Source organism: Coregonus clupeaformis, chromosome 20, assembly GCF_020615455.1.
Source record: "Coregonus clupeaformis isolate EN_2021a chromosome 20, ASM2061545v1, whole genome shotgun sequence".
Classification (NCBI taxonomy): domain Eukaryota; kingdom Metazoa; phylum Chordata; class Actinopteri; order Salmoniformes; family Salmonidae; genus Coregonus; species Coregonus clupeaformis.
Window position 1 is genome coordinate 60224562 of NC_059211.1, and position 14583 is coordinate 60239144.

Below are 14583 nucleotides of genomic sequence, written 5' to 3' on the forward strand. Positions count from 1 at the left end.
GCTCTGGCTCCGGGGTGGATCCGCTGACTGGAGTTGGACCGGACACTGGTGGAGCGGATTGCTCTGACTCCGGAGTGGAGCAGCTGACCGGTGCCGGTGGAACAGGCACGGACCGTGCCGGACTGGACACACGCACCACTGGCTTGGTGCGGGGAGCAGGAACGGGCCGGACCGGGCTGACGACGCGCACCACTGGCTTGGTGCGGGGAGCAGGAACGGGCCGGACCGGGCTGGCGACGCGCACCACTGGCTTGGTGCGGGGAGCAGGAACGGGCCGGACCGGGCTGACGACGCGCACCACTGGCTTGGTGCGGGGAGCAGGAACGGGCCGGACCGGGCTGACGACGCGCACCACTGGCTTGGTGCGGGGAGCAGGAACAGGCCGGACCGGGCTGGCGACGCGCACCACTGGCTTGGTGCGAGGGGCAGGAACAGGCCGGACCGGGCTTGCGACGCGCACCACTGGCTTGGTGCGAGGGGCAGGAACAGGCTGGGCTGGACTGGGAACACGCACCACTGGCTTGGTGCGGGGAGCCGGAACGGGCCGGGCCGGACTGTGGAGGCGGACTGGAGGTCTGGAGCGGAGAGCTGACACAACCCGTCCTGGCTGAATGCCTATTTCCACACAATATGTGTGAGGCATCAGCACAGGACGTACGGGGCTGTGCACTCGTACTGGCGCTACAGCACGTGGCACTGGCGCAGGATATACGGGACCGAGGAGGCGTACTGGAGGCCACGAGCATTGAGCCGGCACACCCCGTCCTGGCTGCATGCCCATCTTTGCACGACACGTGCGTGGTGCTAGCACAGGACGTACAGGACTGTGCCGGAACACTCGCGGCACAGTACGTGGCTCCACATAATACGGAGCCTGCCCAGTCACACGCTTCATAGCCTGAGTACGGGGAGTTGGCTCTGCTCTAACTCTAGGCTCCGCCAACCACCCTTTTAGCCCCCCCCCCAAAAAAAATATTGGGGCTGTCTCTCGGGCTTCCTCCTCGGCCGGTACCCTCTGCGTTGCCGCTGCTCCTCTCTGTAGCGCGCCTCCACAGTCTCCTCCCAAGGACGGCGATCCATTCTGGCCTGAATCTCTTCCCAAGTCCAGGATCCCTTCCCGTCCAGGATCTCCTCCCAAGTCCAGGCTGTCTGTTCCTGGACACGCTGCTTGGTCCTCTTTTGGTGGGATCTTCTGTCACGATCGTTGACTGAAGACACGGACCAAGGCGCAGCGTGATAAGCGTACATTTTATTGAAGTACACAACACACGAACAAAACAACAAAACGAATGATACGTGAAGTCCTGAGGTTACAACAACACAAACCTTTACGGAACAAGATCCCACACCGACTAGTGCCAAACAGGCTGCCTAAGTATGGTCCCCAATCAGAGACAACGAGCTACAGCTGTCTCTGATTGGGAACCACCCTGGCCAACATAGATATAAACGATCTAGAACAAAAAACATAGAAAACTAAACATAGCAAAACCACACCCTGGCTCAACATTTAAGAGTCTCCAGAGCCAGGCGTGACAACTGTATGCTTTATGGATAAACAACTGTTTCTATCCTATGTTCATTCATATACAGTTGAAGTCGGAAGTTTACATACACTTAGGTTGGAGAACTAAAAACTCATTTTTCAACCACTCCACAAATTTCTTGTTTACAAACTATTGTTTTGGCAAGTCGGTTAGGACATCTACTTTGTGCATGACACAAGTAATTTTTCCAACAATTGTTTACAGACAAATTATTTCACTTATAATTCACTGTATCACAATTCCAGTGGGTCAGAAGTTTACATACACTAAGTTGACTGTGCCTTTAAACAGCTTGGAAAATTCCAGAAAATGATGTCATGGCTTTAGAAGCTTCTGATAGGCTAATTGACATCATTTGAGTCAATTGGAGGTGTACCTGTGGATGTATTTCAAGGCCTACCTTCAAACTCAGTGCCTCTTTGCTTGACATCATGGGAAAATCAAAAGAAATCAGCCAAGACCTCAGAAAGTTAAATTGTAGACCTCCACAAGTCTGGTTCATCCTTGGGAGCAATTTCCAAATGCCTGAAGGTACCACGTTCATCTGTACAAACAATAGTACACAAGAATAAACACCATGGGACCACGCAGCCGTCATACCGCTCAGGATTTGCACTTGGTGTGAAAAGTGCAAATCAATCCCAGAACAACAGCAAAGGACCTTGTGAAGATGCTGGAAGAAACAGTAAAACGAGTCCTATATCGACATAACCTGAAAGGCCGTGTAGTGTCCGAGACAACGTTGCTGATTATGCTGTGAGAACAAGGAATCCGCTGACGCTGTACTTTGATTATAAAGGTTTATTATATCAAAAGATTTCAGCGTCAATTTACAGACTTCTGCAGACATCTGGAGAACAACGGACCAATCTCTTAATATGTTGTTCCCCCGTCCTTTGTTCAAACATGGTATTTATCCTATGTAACATAAGATGGGTGGTTTTAGATAGACCAATCCCTGGCCTCCACATATCTCCAAATGTCCTCTATTCCAAGAAGCCTATGTAGCAATGCTTTCCAGATGCTTCAGCAAAGCAGAGTAAAGTTCATCTATTACACCATTTGCAAACGTCAGCAAAATCATAGACCTTCAGACACTACAGCCGCTCAGCAAGGAAGAAGCCACTGCTCCAAAACCGCCATAAAAAAGCCAGACTATGGTTTGCAACTGCACATGGGGATGAAGATCGTACTTTTTGGAGAAATGTCCTCTGGTCTGATGAAACAAAAATATAACTGTTTGGCCATAATGACCATCATTATGTTTGGAGGAAAAAGGGGGTTCTTGCAAGCCGAAGAACACCATCCCAACTGTGAAGCACGGGGGTGGCAGCATCATGCTGTGGGGGTGCTTTGCTGCAGGAGGGACTGGTGCACTTCACAAAATAGATGGCATCATGAGGAAGGAAAATTATGTGGATATATTGAAGCAACATCTCAAGACATCAGTCAGGAAGTTAAAGCTTGGGTCTTCCAAATGGACAATGACCCCAAGCATACTTCCAAAGTTGTGGCAAAATGGCTTAAGGACAACAAAGTCAAGGTATTGGAGTGGCCATCACAAAGCCCTGACCTCAATCCTATAGAAAATGTGTGGGCAGAACTGAAAATGCGTGTGCGAGCAAGGAGATCTACAAACCTGACTCAGTTACACCAGCTCTGTCAGGAGGAATGGGCCAAAATTCACCCAACTTATTGTGGGAAACTTGTGGAAGGCTACCCGAAACGTTTGACCCAAGTTAAACAATTTAAAGGCAATGCTACCAAATACTAATTGAGTGTATGTAAACTTCTGACCCTCTAGGAATGTGATGAAATGAATAAAGGCTGAAATAAATCATTCTCTCTACTATTATTCAGACATTTCACATTCTTAAAATAAAGTGTTGATCCTAACTGACCTAAGACAGGGAATTTTTACTAGGATTAAACGTCAGGAATTGTGAAAAACTGAGTTTAAATGTATTTGGCTAAGGTGTATGTAAACTTCCGACTTCAACTGTATATAATAATTAGGTGGGTGCTTATATTTGTCATATTTCACACATGTGAATTGTAAATTAGATTTTTCCCACTCCCCCTGAGACATACCCTAAGAGAGTTGGGTCAGAGCCAGGGATCAGCCATTATTGACAGCGCCCTTGGAGCAATTAGGGTTACGTGCCTTGCTCAAGGGCACATCGACAGATTTTTCACCTAGTCGGCTCGGTGATTTGAATCAGCGACCTTTCGCTTACTGACCCAACGTTCTTCTGTTATTTTATCTTGAAGGAGGGCAGACAGGTGTACTTTAACGCCTTTAAGCTCTCAGACACTGCTTTTCTAGTGGTGTACTGTGTTGGTATTGAACTGTCAGCGCATGTCAATATCCCTCGCAAACAAGGAACCTCCGTATGAGATACTAGGGTCCCCCTGGGAGAGCTCATGCTAATACTGATGTAATCTGTGATCACTGAGGGCTTAATTAGAATCAGCACAGAGACAAAGCTATGGCTGACTGGCTCAATAGAGCTATAGGAAGTAGACTGACCTCTCTATAGTACACCTCTAGATAGAGCTATAACAAGTAGATTGGCCTGTAGCTGGCTCAATAGATACAGCAAGTATCAAATCAAATCAAATGTATTTATAAAGCCCTTTTTACATCAGCAGATGTCACAAAGTGCTTATACAGAAACCCAGCCTAAAACCCCAAACAGCAAGCAATGCAGATGTAGAAGCACGGTGGCTAGGAAAAACTCCATAGAAAGGCAGGAACCTAGGAAGAAACCTAGACAGGAACCAGGCTCTGAGGGGTGGAGATTATAAGAGTACATGGCCATTAACCTCTACGGGATTGGTGTCCCGTATACGGGACGGTTGAGCTAACCTGCGCTAATGTAATTAGCATGACTGTTGTAAGTAAAAGCAAACGTTCCAGGACATAGACATGTCTTATATGGGCAGAAAGCTTAAATTATTGTTCAACTAACTGCACTGTCCAGTTTAATTTACAGTAGCTATTACAGTGAAAAAAATACCATGCTATTGTTTGAGGAGAGTGCACAACAACAAAAAACTTATCACAGCAACTGGTTTGATACATTCACCTCTGAAGGTATCAAGTGGGTAAGAGCGTTGTGCCAGTAACCGAAAGGTCGCTGGTTCTAATCCCCAAGCCGACTAGGTGAAAAATCTGTCGATGTGCCCTTAAGCAAGGCACTTAACCCTAATTGCTCCTGTAAGTCGCTCTGGATAAGAGCGTCTGCTAAATGTATAATAAAAAAGGTAAATAATGTACTTACATTCAGTAATCTTGCTCTGATTTGTCATCCTAAGGGTCCCAGAGATAAAATGTAGCATAGTTTTGTTTGATAAAATCCATTTTTATATTCAAATGTAGGAACTGGGTTCTACAGTTTGAACCCCTGCTGTCTCTGGCTCCACACCCACCCCGCCCAGCCATCTAGATGTGTGAAAGTTAGTGTATAAGCTAATGATCCATCATGTATGACATTCCTGGGAGTGTGTAAACTTACATTTCGTATCACCATATAATTTTTGTATGTTCTCTATAGTTATTGTCGTGACGTGACTTACTTTAATATATGACTGTTATTTATCTAATCACCTAACTATGTTTAATTGGCACTTGATTAAATGAATCATGTAACAATTAACTCATTAGGAATTTGGGGCACCACAGAAGAAGTTGTTTAACGAGTTACCATCTCCCGAATTAAACTCTTAGAAGATGTATGTTATATATCGATAACAGTCACTTATTAAATAATTACCACTTATCAGTCTCATTCTGAACATCACATAATCCTTGAACCTGCAAGAACCCTAACCTTATTGATGAATCATCAATACACAAATTGGCTGAATTATATATTTACTAACTAACGAAATAATAACACAGAATACAAACACACACACACACAGGTTATTGGTTACTAACGTAATACAATGAGAACAGGTCCCTAGTGGACTGGACTAACAATAGCATGAATGCTTGGGTAGAAGGAGGGGTCAGAATGGAAGGGAGAGACAGAGATTCAAACTATCGTAGTTACTTTGGAAACTACGCTCACAGTAATCATAATACTTATGCACCCTAATAATCGCTCATTTGGATTAGAAATGCAACATGTATTTACGTGTAGCTGTCCTCAATAGTTGAGTTGATGTTGTAGGACTCTGGTTTGCCCACCAGAGATCCCAATGTCCTTGGTAGAGTTTCTGGTCGTAGTGGTGATTAGAATGGATACTTCAGCGTACCCTGTAGTTCGTAGAGTTGATCAGTTAGCGTAGTATGCTTGGTCTGAGGTGAATTTCATCAGGAGGGGTTTTATACTTGAGTAGAAAAGGTGGCGTTTCATCATGTTTGTGCTCATCTGGGCATGGCCACTGACTGAGAACAAATCAATATGGAAGCAATCATCTCATCTAGAATGCTAAAATCACATTGTTATCGTCACAAAATAATTAGTATACTTAATCATTCATTTTATACAACAATTAGATGCAAACCTCATCAATGGGAAGTGTACACTCCCACAGTTATGTTGTTCCACCATCTTTAATGATATCACAACATATTAATGAATTTGACATGATTGTTCTTTAAGTTGCCACCGACCATTTCCCACATTATTTTAAGTAGGAATATTGTTTCATTATCCACTTTTGGATGTTGGAGTCTTGGCGGGAAGACTTCCTTTGTCTCACAGGGAAATTCCCTTTCCCAATACTGCATGGCATGGAAAAGAAAGTCTGCAAGGAATTTACGACCGGTCATAAAACTGGCCCCCAGGAAAGGGGATGTTCAAACCTTTGCCTAGCCGGCATCTTTGATCCTCAGCCCATGAGGGCACGTCATGACATTATGTACTTGAAAATGTATCAATTGACCAATTCGGCACATTTGGGCAGACTTGATACAAAATAGTCCAGTTTTGCAACGTTTCACTGGATCAATCTGAAACTTTGCACACACACTGCTGCCATCTAGTGGCCAACATCTAAATAGCGCCTAAACTGCAATATTATATTGTGGCCTTTCTCTTGCATTTCAAAGATGATGGAACAAAAAAATATATAGAAAACGCATGTTTTTCTGTTTGTATTATCTTTTACCAGATCTAATGTGTTATATTCTCCTACATTAATTTCACATTTCCACAAACGTCAAAGTGTTTCCTTTCAAATGGTATCAAGAATATGCATATCATTGCTTCAGGTCCTGAGCTACAGGCAGTTAGATTTGGGTCTGTCATTTTAGGCGAAAATTGAAAAAAAGGGTCCGATCCTTAAGAGGTTAAGGCCAGATCGGTCTTCAAGATGTTCAAACGTTCATAGATGACCAGCAGGGTCAAATAATAATCACAGTGGTTGTAGAGGGTGCAACAGGTCAGCACCTCAGGAGTAAATGTAAGTTGGCTTTTCATAGCCGAGCATTCCGAGGTCGAGTCAGCAGGTGTGGTAGAGAGAGAGAAAGAGGGAGAGAGAGGGTCGAAAACAGCAGGTCTGGGACAAGGTACCACGTCCAGTAAACAGGTCAGGGTTCCATAGCCGCAGACAAAACAGCAGAAACTGGATCAGCAGCACATCCAGGTGGACTGGGGACAGGGACAGCCAGGAGTCATCAGGCCAGGTAGTCCTGAGGCATGGTTCTAGGGCTCAGTACACTGGCCTGTAGCTGAATCTGGATACACTCTTAGAAAAAAGGGTTCCAAAAGGTGTTTTCGGCTGTTTCCATAGGATAACCATTTTTGGATCCAGGTAGAACCCTTTTGGGTTCCATGTAGAGCCCTCTGTGGAAAGGGTTGTAAATGGAACGAAAAAGCTTTCTACCTGGAACCAAAAGGTTTCTACCTGAAACCGAACAGGTTTCTTCAAAGGGTTCTCCTATGGGGAGAGCCGAAGAACCTTTTAAGGTTCTAGATAGCACCTTTTTTTCTACGAGTGTAGAGCTATAACAACTACACTGACATGCAACTGTTGGAGATTTTTTAGTGGACTATGAGATAAAACTGAGTTAATCATGAACATATAGTTAACATTCTCTGTGGCTAGGCAATAACTTAATCCTGTGGCCTTTTGTCTCTCTCCTCAAACAATGTGATAAAGAGCGGCGCCAGGGTTGAGCAGAGTTTAAACTAAACATGAGTGTTTTTGCAAGTTAAGGGATTGATTGAGGATATTACTATTGATTCTGAACTGAATGAAAGTCGAATTTAGCCGCCACAATTTAGCCGTGGAGCAATAAAAGAGCGGGAAACTGAAGAGGGAGGGATTTTAAAGCTAGGGTGTGTGGAGGGCACTATATAAGATGGAGAGAGAGAGGGAGAGAAGAGGCTACTCTGCAGACCAGCTTCCATTTATTGAAATTCAATAAAGTAAATCTTGATTCAACAAAAACTCTGTAAGAACTTTGATTGTTAATAAAGTATAGTGACGAATTTCCACAACACAGCTAGCTCTAAGGGCTATAGTAAGTGGAGTGGACTGACCTGTAGCTGACTCTGACTGAATTGACTGATTGTTGATGTCTCTCTAGGGATGCAGCAAGTACAGTGGATTGACTTGTAACTGACCCTACATCATGTCGATGACCTATAGTTGACTGTGGAGCTAATGCATTCAGACTGCCTAGAGTCATGTTCATGTTAATGATTTGACCTCTAATATGTGAGGTAATTCCCTTCAGCCTGTGTGGTCACATTGTGCCTTTGGGCGATTCCACGCCAGCGGGAGTGGAAAATATTTTTGGTATCTCAGACTGTTCTGGCAATTCTCACATAGAGACTTCATTGGGAGGAACGTTAGAAATGTTTTTTACATTTGTTTCACAAACCATTTTTGAGAAAATCGTAATGAAAGTGGCTTTTTTAGGCCCTTTTTAGACCTATTCATGCCTCCTGTAAGACACTATGATCTGTGAACCGTACATGATACAGACAACGTCTTGGTGTCGTTAAACTCCTTTATAGTGTGCTAATTAAAGTGACTAGTGTTCAATTTCTTAAAGTGGCCAGTGATTTCAATAGGCAGCAGCAGCCTCTAATGTGCTAGTGATGGCTATTTAACAGTCTGATAGCCTTGAGACAGAAGCTGTTTTTCATTCTCTCGGTCCCAGCTTTGATACACCTGTACTGACCTCGCCTTCTGGATGATAGCGGGGTGAACAGGCAGTGGCTCGGGTGGTTGATGTCCTTGATGATCTTTTTGGCCTTCCTGTGACATCGGGTGCTGTATGTGTCTTGAAGGGCGGGTAGTTTGCCCCCGATAATGCGTTCGGCAGACCGCACCACCCTCTGGAGAGCCCTGCAGTTGCGGGCGGTGCAGTTGCCGTACCAGGTGGTGAAACAGCCCAACAGGATGCTCTCAATTGTGCATCTGTTAAAGTTTGTGAGGGTTTTAGGTGCCAAGCCAAATTTCTTCAGCCTCCTGAGGTTGAAGAGGCTCTGTTGTGCCTTCTTCACCACACTGTCTGCGTGGGTGGACCATTTCAGTTTGTCAGTGATGTGTACGCCAAGGAACTTGAACCTTTCCACCTTCTCCGCTGCGGTCCCGTCGATGTGGATAGGAGGGTGCACCCTCTGCTGTTTCCTGAAGTCCACGATCATCTCCTTTGTTTTGTTGACGTTGAGTGAGAGGTTATTTTCCTGGCAGCACACTCCCAGAGCCCTCACCTCCTCCCTTTAGGTGGTCTCGTCATTGTTGGTAATCAAGCCTACTACTGTTGTGTCGTCTGCAAACTTGATGATTGAGTTGGAGGCGTGCTTGGCCACGCAGTCATGGGTGAACAGGGAGTACAGGAGGGGGCTGAGCACGCACCCTTGTTGAGGATCAGCGAAGTGGAGATGTTGTTTCCTACCTTCACCACCCGGCCCCAGGAAGTCCAGGACCAAGTTGCACAGGGCGGGGTTCAGACCCAGGGCCTCGAGCTTGATGATGAGCTTGGAGGGTACCATGGTGTTGAATGCTGAGCTATAGTCAATGAACAGCATTCTTACATAGGTATTCCTCTTGTCCAGATGGGATAGTGTGCAGTGTGATGGTGATCGCATCGTCTGTGGTTCTATTGGGGCGGTAAGCAAATTGAAGTGGGTCTAGGGTGACAGGTAAGGTAGAGGTCATATGATCCTTGACTAGTCTCTCAAAGCACTTCATGATGACAGAGGGGAGTGCTACAGGCCAATAGTCATTTAGTTCAGTTACCTTTGCTTTCTTGGGTACAGGAACAATGGTGGCCATCTTGAAGCATGTTGGAATGGTAGACTGGGAAAGGGAAAGATGAAATATGTCCATAAACATACCAGCCAGCTGGTCTGCACATGCTCTGAGGACGCGGCTAGGGATGTCGTCTGGGCCGGCAGCCTTGCGGGGGTTAACATGCTTAAATGTCTTAATCACATCGGCCACGGAGAAGGAGAGGCTTACAGTCCTTGGTAGTGGGCCTCGTCAGTGGCACTGTGTTATCCTCAAAGCGGGCGAAGAAGGTGTTTAGCTTGTCTGGAAGCGAGACGTCGGTGTCGGCGACGTGGCTGGTTTTCCTTTTGTAGTCCGTGATTGTCTGTAGACCCTGCCACATACGTCTCGTGTCTGAGCCATTGAATTGTGACTCCACTTTGTCTCTATACTGATGTTTTGCCTGTTTAATTGCCTTGCGGAGTGAGTAGCTACACTGTTTGTATTCTGCCATATTCCCAGTCACCTTGCCATGGTTGAATGTGGTGGTTCGCGCTTTCAGATTGGTGCAAATGCTGCCATCTATCCACGGTTTCTGGTTAGGGTAGGTTTTAATAGTCACAGTGGGCACAACATCACCTATACACTTCCTGATAAACTCAGTCACCGTTTCAGTGTATTTGTCTAAATTATTTTCGAAGCTACCCGGAACATATCCCAGTCCGCGTGATCAAAACAATCTTGAAGCGTAGATTCCGATTGGTCAGATCAGCGTTGAATAGTCCTTAGCACGGGTATTTCCTGTTTGAGTTTCTGCCTATAAGAAGGGAGGAGCAAAATGGAGTCGTGGTCGGATTTGCTGAAAGGAGGGCGGGGGTGGGCCTTATAACCACCCCGGAAGTTCGAATAGCAATGGTCGAGGATTTTGGCAGCGCGAGTACAACAGTCGATATGTTGATAGAACTTCGGCAGCCTAGTCCTCAAATTTGCTTTGTTAAAATCCCCGGCTACATTAAATGCAGCCTCAGGATATGTGGTTTCCAGTTTGCATAAAGTCCAGTGAAGTTCTTTGAGGGCAGTCATGGTATCGGCTTGAGGGGGGATATACACGGCCATGACTATAACCGAAGTAAATTCTCTTGGGAGATAATGCGGTCACACACCTCCGCCCTTCTGCTTCCCGGAGAGATATTTATTCCTGTCTGCGCGATGAACTGAGAACCCCTCTGGCTGTACCGATTTCGACAGAATATCCCAAGAGAGCCATGTTTCTGTGAAACAAAGTATGTTACAGGCTTTGATGTCTCTCTGGAAAGAAATCCTTGCCCGGAGTTCGTCGATCTTGTTAACCAAAGGCTGAACATTAGCGAGTAGTATACTTGGAAGCGGTGGGTGGTGTGCGCGCCTCCTAAGTCGAACCTGCAGGCCGCTCTGAGTGCCTCTCCTCCACCGGCGATGTTTTGGGTCAGCCGCTGGAATCAGTTCAGTTGCCCTGGGGAGAGCAAACAAAGGATCTGCTTCGGGAAAGTCGTATTCCTGGTCGTAATGCTGGTGAGTTACCGCCGCTCTGATATCCAATAGTTTTCCCCGGCTGTATGTAATGATACAAAACACTTTCTGAGCTAATAATGTAAAAAATAATACATAAAAAAAACAAAATACTCCAAAGTTTCCTAAGAGCTAGTCGCGAGGCCGCAATGTTCGTCGGCGCAAGGCATTTAACCACCACTTTACTAACTGATCCAGGGTCAGTTTGCGGTTTGCTCTTACTGCTACTGTTAACTGGTAGCCTACCCATTGACAGTCATCTTCTATTTAACCACTAGACCATTGAACTAAGCTTCTGGCTGGATCACAAATGCCTTTTTAATTGGCATTTTGCTAATACAAATATATTTGTTGATGAGACAACCTAAATTACCTAAATTACATTGTTATAACGGCCCTTTTAACACAGCAGCCAATGAGATCAAAGGGAGTGTTTCCATGTGCCAATAAGATCACAGGGAGACATTTCCGTGTCCAAATGGCCATCGCGATCATTAGGGCTCATCAGGAGTCAATGACAGCTAGGACGGTCGTCAAGGTAACCCGTCACACGGTGATGGGTTGACACGGCGATGCATTTGGACCCCAAGGACACTATGTCACTCACAGTCACACAGGGACCTCATCTGTCACTGTGGGGGGAGATAACTAGCAGATTGCGTGGGGGGAGAAAGGGAGAGAAAAGGAGAGAGAGGGAGAGAAGGAGGGAGAGGGAGGGAGAAGAGAGTAGAGAAAGAGACAGAGGCAAGGAGACAGATCATAGAACAGAGTAGTGAGAGTCCAAAGAGAGTTGGGAAGAGACGGAGTGAGAGAGGGAGAGATAGTAGGGAGAAAGAGAGAAAGGAGAGTAGGGAGAGGAGAGAAAGAGTATGGAGAGAGGGAGAAAGAGAAAAGTGAGAGAGAGAGATAATAGTTTAATAGGTTGCCATGGAAAGAGAAACGTGTGACCTTCTCCCACAGTTCTCCTGTAGAGGACTTCATCTGCTGTAATTACCTGTCAAGTCAATCGGACTGGAATGTGATGGAGGAGAGGCCTCACACCAGGTGATTACCATGACAATCACAAGTCATACCCACTGAAATGATGATAGAGAAGACAAGAATATACAGTGACCTCTCTGTCTTAAAGGGAATGGTTTCAGATAGTTGTATTTGAGCTATGGATTCTCTCACCTTTTAGTGACCATCCCTTTTATTATTCCAATTGGTTGGTTGGTATAGGTTGGGGTAGGCAGCTCACTCCAGATGATTATCATGACAGTCAAACCTCATACATTTACATTTACATTTTAGTCATTTAGCAGACCCACTGACATTATGATGGAAAATAATATACTGTGACCTCTCTGCCTTAAAGGGAAGGGTCCAGTGCTGTATCTGAGCTATGACTTTCTCTCACCTTTCAGTGACCAGCCCTTTATGGTTTTCAAAGCTACAGTCTGGTATCTTGGAAACAGTTCAATGGTCATTTTAGTTTATTTATATATACATATATATACAGTATATATATATATATATATATATATATATATATATATATATAAAACTTTAGGAACACCTGCTCTTTCCATGACAAAAACTGACCATGTGACTCCAGATGAAAGCTATGATCCCTTCTTGATGTCACTTGTTAAATCCACTTCAATCAGTGTAGATGAAGGGAAGGAGACAGGTTAAAGAAGGATTTTTAAGCCTTGAGACAACTGAGACATGGATTGTGTACGTGTGGGGTATGGTTGTAGATGCCAGGCGCACCGGTTTGAGTGTAACTGCAACACTGCTGGGTTTTTCACGCTTAACAGTTTCCCTTGTATATCAAGAATTGTCCATCACCCAAAGGACATCCAGCCAACTTGACACTGTGGGAAGCATTGGAGTCAACATGGGCCAGCATCCCTGTGTAATGTTTTTGACACCTTGTAGAGTCCATTCCCCGACAAATTGAGGCTGTTCTGATGGCAAAAGGAGGTGCAACTAAATATTAGGAAAGTCTTCCTAATGTTTTGTACACTCAGTATATATATACTGAATAAAAATATAAATGCAACAATGAGCAATTTCATAGATTTTACTGAGTTACAGTTCATATAAGCAAATCAGTCAATTCAAATAAATAAATTAGGCCTAATCTATGGATTTCATATGACTGGGCAGGGGTGCAGCCATGGGTGGGCCTTGGAGGGCATAGGCCCACCCACTGGGGAGCCAGGCCCAGCCAATCAGAATAAGTTCTTCCCCACAAAGGGGCTTTATTACAGACAGAAATACTCCTCAGCAACGCCCCCGCTGAAACGATCCCGCAGGTGAAGAAGCCGGATGTGGAGGTCCTGGGATGGCGTGGTTACACGTGGTCTGCGGTTGTGAGGCCGGTTGGACGTACTGCCAAATTCTCTAAAACAACGTTGGAGGCAGCTTATGGTAGAAAAATGAACATTCAATTCTCTGGCAACGGCTCTGGTGGACATTCCTGCAGTCAGCATGCCAATTGCACGCTCCCTCAAAACTTGAGACATCTGTGGCATTGTGTTTTAAAGTGGCCTTTTATTGGCCCCAGCACAAGGTGCACCTGTGTAATGATCATGCTGTTTAATCAGCTTCTTGATATGCCACACCTGTTAGGTGGATGGATTATCACTAACAGGGATGTAAACAAATCTGTACACCAAATTTGCGAGAAATAAGCTTTTTGTGTGTATGAAACATGGGACCAACACTTTACATGTTGCATTTATATTTTTGTTCAGTGTATATAGTTCCAATGGTCCAGTTAGATAGAGCATGGTGGATGTGTAACACATGGGGATGTGTGAAACTTACTCCTCAACCTGAATTTCCCCACTTGCGCCAGCGAATAGCTAACTTTTCACGTGGCGCCGACTAGTAAGACAAGGCGGTCACGTGTGCTAGCAAGGCAGAGGTCCTCTGTGTGAGCTGAATCAGGAGGTGGTACTCGCTAAGCAAGCAGCGTGATGTCCTTTACACTTGCAACACCAGGGTTGTGGGTTTGAGTCCCTGCAAGGACCACATACTGTGAAAATCAATGATATATTTTCCGTATTTCACTTCGGATAAAACCACCTGCTAAATCATTATTATTATACATTTCCCATTTCTATAGCCTTTTAAATCCCTCAAGATGTTTTATTGCACATTGTGTCAGTGAAGGTTTGCAGAGAAGGTATCTTATTCATTTTCTGAATATATTCATTGCATTGTAATCCTGGAAATGGTTTATCAGTTAGTCTGGCCCAATGTATTGTCTGGCTGTGTTGTATATAGAGCTGTTGTCTAAGTAGATTGATTGTGTAGA

General features: G+C 45.0%; 1 protein-coding gene across 4 annotated transcripts in view; it reads left to right on the plus strand.

The window, feature by feature from the left end:
- Positions 1 to 14583, plus strand: part of LOC121534014 (alpha-1,6-mannosylglycoprotein 6-beta-N-acetylglucosaminyltransferase B-like) — a 154656-nt gene that overhangs the window by 31883 nt on the left and 108190 nt on the right. The gene's annotated exons all lie outside the window — the stretch shown is intronic.